At 39.5% G+C, this 5144-nt stretch overlaps 1 long non-coding RNA gene across 1 annotated transcript in view; it reads left to right on the top strand.

The window, feature by feature from the left end:
* The first annotated feature begins 3660 nt into the window (after positions 1-3660).
* LOC116689626 (uncharacterized) overlaps positions 3661-5144 on the top strand; it is a 2835-nt gene continuing 1351 nt past the window's right edge. The window contains exons 1-2 of the long non-coding RNA XR_004332059.1: positions 3661-3685; positions 3829-3874. This is a non-coding gene — a long non-coding RNA (uncharacterized LOC116689626). The remainder of the gene's footprint in view (positions 3686-3828; positions 3875-5144) is intronic.

Genomic DNA, 5144 nt, shown 5'->3' with positions numbered 1-5144 from the left:
TTCCCAAAGCCATGTCTCCTCTTCCACATGTGCATCTGGACCTGCTAGGGGGACTTTATCAGGAATACATTTACATAATTTGCTTGGTTTGATCCAGCTGTCTTCTTTCAGACCACACTGTGGCTTGCAACACAATCTCATTTGTCTAATTTCCTCTTTCCTGCGCATTGCTCTTACCTCAGAATTTGTTTTTGGTGGGTTTTTTTCACCAGTAATGATCTTGCAACCGCTGCAGTGACGATCAACATTGCACATCGGTTCTTACAATAAGAGTTTAGTCATCTGGGTTCATCTGGGTTCATCTTAGCTGGACACCAGACCAGCAGAGTTAAAGGCAGGTTGCACCGCAACAGAGCTGCAGTCATTTTATCCCATGTGGTCCTCGGGTCCAAATGACCCGTTTTCCTATATCAATGTTCTTTTTAATTCCCCAAAAGACCATGAATTGATTCCAACACTCTTTACACCAGTACAAATCCTCTACTTTCATTAATTTGGGGTCTTATTTATTTTATGCATTGTAAACAAAGGAATGTTGTTGAAAATAGTGGTATGAGTACAAGTTGACCACTATTCCGAAGTCGTGTATTTCAAGCCACTCCATTCCTTAATTTTAGTCTCAATAATTCCTAATTTCTGCTTTTCTAACTCAAAAATTAGGTCTAATTTCCTATAAATGACGTTTATTGATCATAAATTCCAAAAATAACTGTAAAACTAAAGTTAATAAGTTAGTTACAACAAACCAAAAAAGTGACAAAACTGAAAAAAGTGTTGAAAAAATGGAAAAAAAACATAAGAAAAAGTTTAAAACAACGATAAAAAGCGTCAACAAAGTGTTGACTTTCAGAATAACCGACAATAACAACACAACCAGAAGCAACAAACCATAAAATAAAATCTAAAGTCAGTAAACGCAACGTCAAAATGCTTTAATTCACCTGTTTGCGATCAAATTGGAAACTAAAATAAAAGATCAATTTCGCTCCTACTTTCATTGAATTATTAAATTTTTTTAATTTTTAATTTTAATCTGTTTATTAATCCCCAATGGGGAAATTACAATTTATGGTGTTATTATGGTGTTTTATTCTATTTTACAACATTTGGAGAAAAAAAAACCCATTGTAAAATAATGTCGCAAAAAGTGACAAAAATGTCAAAAAAATCCACAAAATATCTTAAAAAGTGGCAAAAACGTCGGGAAAAGTGACAAGAACGTTGAAAAAGACGCCCTAAACTTTGACATTTTTGATGTTATTCCCAATTCCGACCCCAAAAAAGGTTGCGTGGTCGACGGAAAGAATGGCGGACGAACAATGAACAGAAAATGTTTTTTCAAATTGCAAACTAAAATAAAAGATCACTTCCACTACTACACTGAATTTGGGTGTTTCATTCAATTTTAATAGCATTTGAAAAGGGAAAAAAAAACAAAAAAAAACATTGAAAAACAACGTTGCAAAAAGTTACAAAAATGTCAAAATATCCACAAAATATATTGTAAAAAGTGACAAAAAAACTTGGAAGAAAGTGACAAAAACGTTGAAAAAGACGCCTTTTTTCCCTGATTTTTGATTTTATTTAAAATTCCGACCCCAAAAAGTTGAACGGTGGACAAACAATTGACAGAAAATGTTTTTTTCTTATCAAAATCATTGCATCTTTAGGGGGAATGAGCATTTCTATAACTAAAAGCAAAGGAGCAAAGTCTTATCATATTTTTTGTTTATTTGTGTCATTTATGTAATATTTTTGATCATTTACTTTATTTTTTAAATACAGTTGAACGATGCGATCTGCTTCTCATATCTGTGACAATATATAACAGCGATACACGGTATATATATATATATATATATATATATATATATATAGTATTTATACGACATCATATTGTTCAACAGACTTCCCAAAAAGTACAGTAACAAGGTTCTTTGCTTTCAAAACAAAGAATGGAAATGTGCAAAGTGAGAACAAAATGTGATTTTGACAGAATTTGATTTTACACAAGACACAAGACTGTCTTTAACTTATTGTTAATAAGGTAAATACCAGGCGATTTAATTAAATCAATTTTACAAATGGACATGTTACAAGTGTTTTCAGTCAGTGTAGCACAACGCTGCACATTGTTTTGTATTAAATCAAACTACAGCTTTAAAAAATAATACGCCACTTCCATTTAACAAGTACAGTTTGCTTTTAGAAGACGAAGGGGTTCAGAGGTTCCTCCCTTAAACAAATGTGATGTTTTTCAATTAAAAAAACAGCAATTTTACATCATTTTAGACCATTAATAGCACGTCTGTGTCTAAAACTTTGGAAAAACTAGAGCAGATAATAAATAACACTCAAAGACCGCATCAGCAGTGAAGGAACGCAGTTCGCGAGCTGTTGTCAGGAAATTCCAGACCCCTGCGACAGATAAACGTCCGGCTCCCCCTCCGCGACATCCTATCAAGGCCGAGAGGTCTACAGTCTCGAAGCGTACTTCCGGGGCTTGAGTGCCGATCCACAAAGGGAGCGCACATACGCCTCCCCCCTCTCGTGCAACTGCCCTCCTCCTTGCGCTGAAGTCCACTGGGCTCCGCAACACTACCGTCAGTTTACCAATTGTTCCGAAAAGCGTGGCAAGCCCTGTCGGCCGCTCCATCGCCGGCGTATAGAACCCCCCCAGGGCCGGTTGCTGCAGCAGGACGACTCCTGGCTTGTGCTAATGAAGCTGTCAACATGGCTTCCGTTTCTCCGTGGTTTATTCCCGACAGATAAGAGGACAAAATTCCATGATCAGTGCAAGCAAAAAGTTCCTTCACCCAGCGCAGCCAGCAAGCAGCAGAGTCCTGACTCCAGTCCGCCTCCGAACCGCTCCTGCGTCGTGCGTGTCCTCATATCTTGCGACAAATCAGAGAGGAGTTCCTGGGCTGCACGGGGGGGGAGCCTTTCCTGTACTATGACACAACTTTCGTTTCCTCCCCAGTCAGAATGAACTATGACCTCTAAACCTCCATCTCAAGCTGACGGACCGCCACGTCCCATTGAGACCAGCTCACCTGCGCCATTGCTCTGCTGTTTAACCCCTATCCCTACGCCATTCCCTGTTAAACCCCCAGACCTGCTACTGCCCTACCTGCCTGCATCCCGTTTACTTTCACAAGCTGGATTTCCGTGTGTAACTGTTTGTTACCTCTAGACTTTCATAACAAAGAACAATCACCTGTGATCTTGATCTTGATCTGAAGGAGTCAGACAGCTGACTCATTTGGTAACATTTTCTTTTTTTATTTTTGTCTACGCGTACGCTCTGCTGAAAAGACCCTGAAATGATCTAAAGTCTGAACACCACTCACAGCTAAAGCCACTCTGTCTCCAGGCCCAATCCCAAGATGACCCTGAGACTAAATCTCACAGACTTAATTGAATCTCAGGGCTAATTGAGTGATCGCTTCAGTCACTCAACGTGTAGACTTCAGATCGTATTAGGGTACCACCTAAGGTCTTAATAGAAACAGACTTCAGATACAGTATTAGGGGACCATCATCGGTCGTATATAAGAAGAGACTTCATTACAGTATTAGGACCACTAGTCTTATATAAAAAACTGCCGGATACATATTAGTTATCTGGGCCTGTAAGGTCTATATAAAAGCGACTGTCATAATACAGTATTAGGGGACCACTAAGGTCATATAAAAAGACTTCAGATACAGTAGTAGGGACAGACTACGGTCTATGAAAAGAGACTCGATACAGTATTATGGACCATAAGGTCTTATCAAAGGGAGACTTCAGAACAGTAATGATAGATGAGAGAGCCTCAGACTAAGTTCTATATAAAAGAGACTTCAGATACCGTAGTTAGGGACCACGAAGGTCTATATAAAAGAGACTTGCAATACCGTATTAGGACCACTAAGGTCCTATAGTAAAATAGACTTAGATACATATTATGGACGCCTAAGGTCTATATAAAACGCTTCAGAATCCAATATTATGAACCACTAAGTCTTATAAGACAGAGACTTGACTCATAGACTAAAACCAGTATATAGGAGCCGACTAAGGTCTATATAAAAGCGACTTCAGATTACAAGTTTTTCTAGGTGACTCAGCTAAAAGTCTATAGGAAACGAGACTTCAGTACAGTATTAGGGACCACAAGGTCTATATAAAAGAGACAGTCAGATACAGTATTGCGGGGACCACACGTAGTCTCTATAAAAAGCAATTCAAGATACAGTATGACAGTAGGGACCACTGACGGTTATTAAAAGAGACTTAAGTAGGGGATACTGTATTACTGGGAACCCTAATGAAAAGTCCTTTTATAGATCGATTCCAGTATACATAGTAGCGGGACCCCACTAAGGTCTATATAAGAGACGGTGCAGTATAACAGTTTATTAGTGAATCTCTGAAGTTGGACTGTCTGAGGATTGAGGAACATAAGGTTGTAAGAGCTCATAACTTTGCTGGGTTTCCCATTGTCGTTTTGTATTTTTCAAAACCCGCCCAGTGTGTGTAGAGACCCTCGAGGCCCAACGCACAAGATCTCTGGTCCTGTGGCTTCCCCCAGCCTCCGCCGCTGAGGAAAACCAGTTGCTATAAACTGTGGGACTGTTTGCCTTTCTGTGGCGTAGAAAACAACTACACTGAAGGGAAAGTGACGCTATCACAGCAGTAGAGAAATATGTTTTATAGTCGAATCACAGGTTGAAAGTGCGTCTCCTAAAGCAGAACGTGTGCAACTGTACTTATTAAAGGATGCTGTTCTACCATTGTAGACGCACACTGGGAAGATGGAGACTGGCTTTTGTAACTCCTGTGAGTAAAATGGCTGCCAGTGTTCATGTACTGGAGAGATATGTAGACCTTCTCCCTTGTATTGCGTTTGTGTGGATAATCCGTGATTTCCTTGGCGCTGTAGGACAGCGGTTCCCTAACCCTACACAGTTAACCGCAAACCCCATCTGGTAGGAGTTTCCCTTCCACTATAAACTTAGCTGCACGAACCCAAACCAAGCGCGGGAGTAGGAAATCAAATGTACACCAAAACTACAACATACATTACAGTCGTGAGACAAGTTCCGAAATCCCCAGATCTCCTGAATGTAGTTTGGACTTCTTTAACACTGTTGTCTGA

Source organism: Etheostoma spectabile, chromosome 5, assembly GCF_008692095.1.
Source record: "Etheostoma spectabile isolate EspeVRDwgs_2016 chromosome 5, UIUC_Espe_1.0, whole genome shotgun sequence".
Taxonomy (NCBI): Eukaryota; Metazoa; Chordata; class Actinopteri; order Perciformes; family Percidae; genus Etheostoma; species Etheostoma spectabile.
Note: the sequence above shows the minus strand (reverse complement) of the source record. Positions and strands in the feature narration are given on the sequence as shown.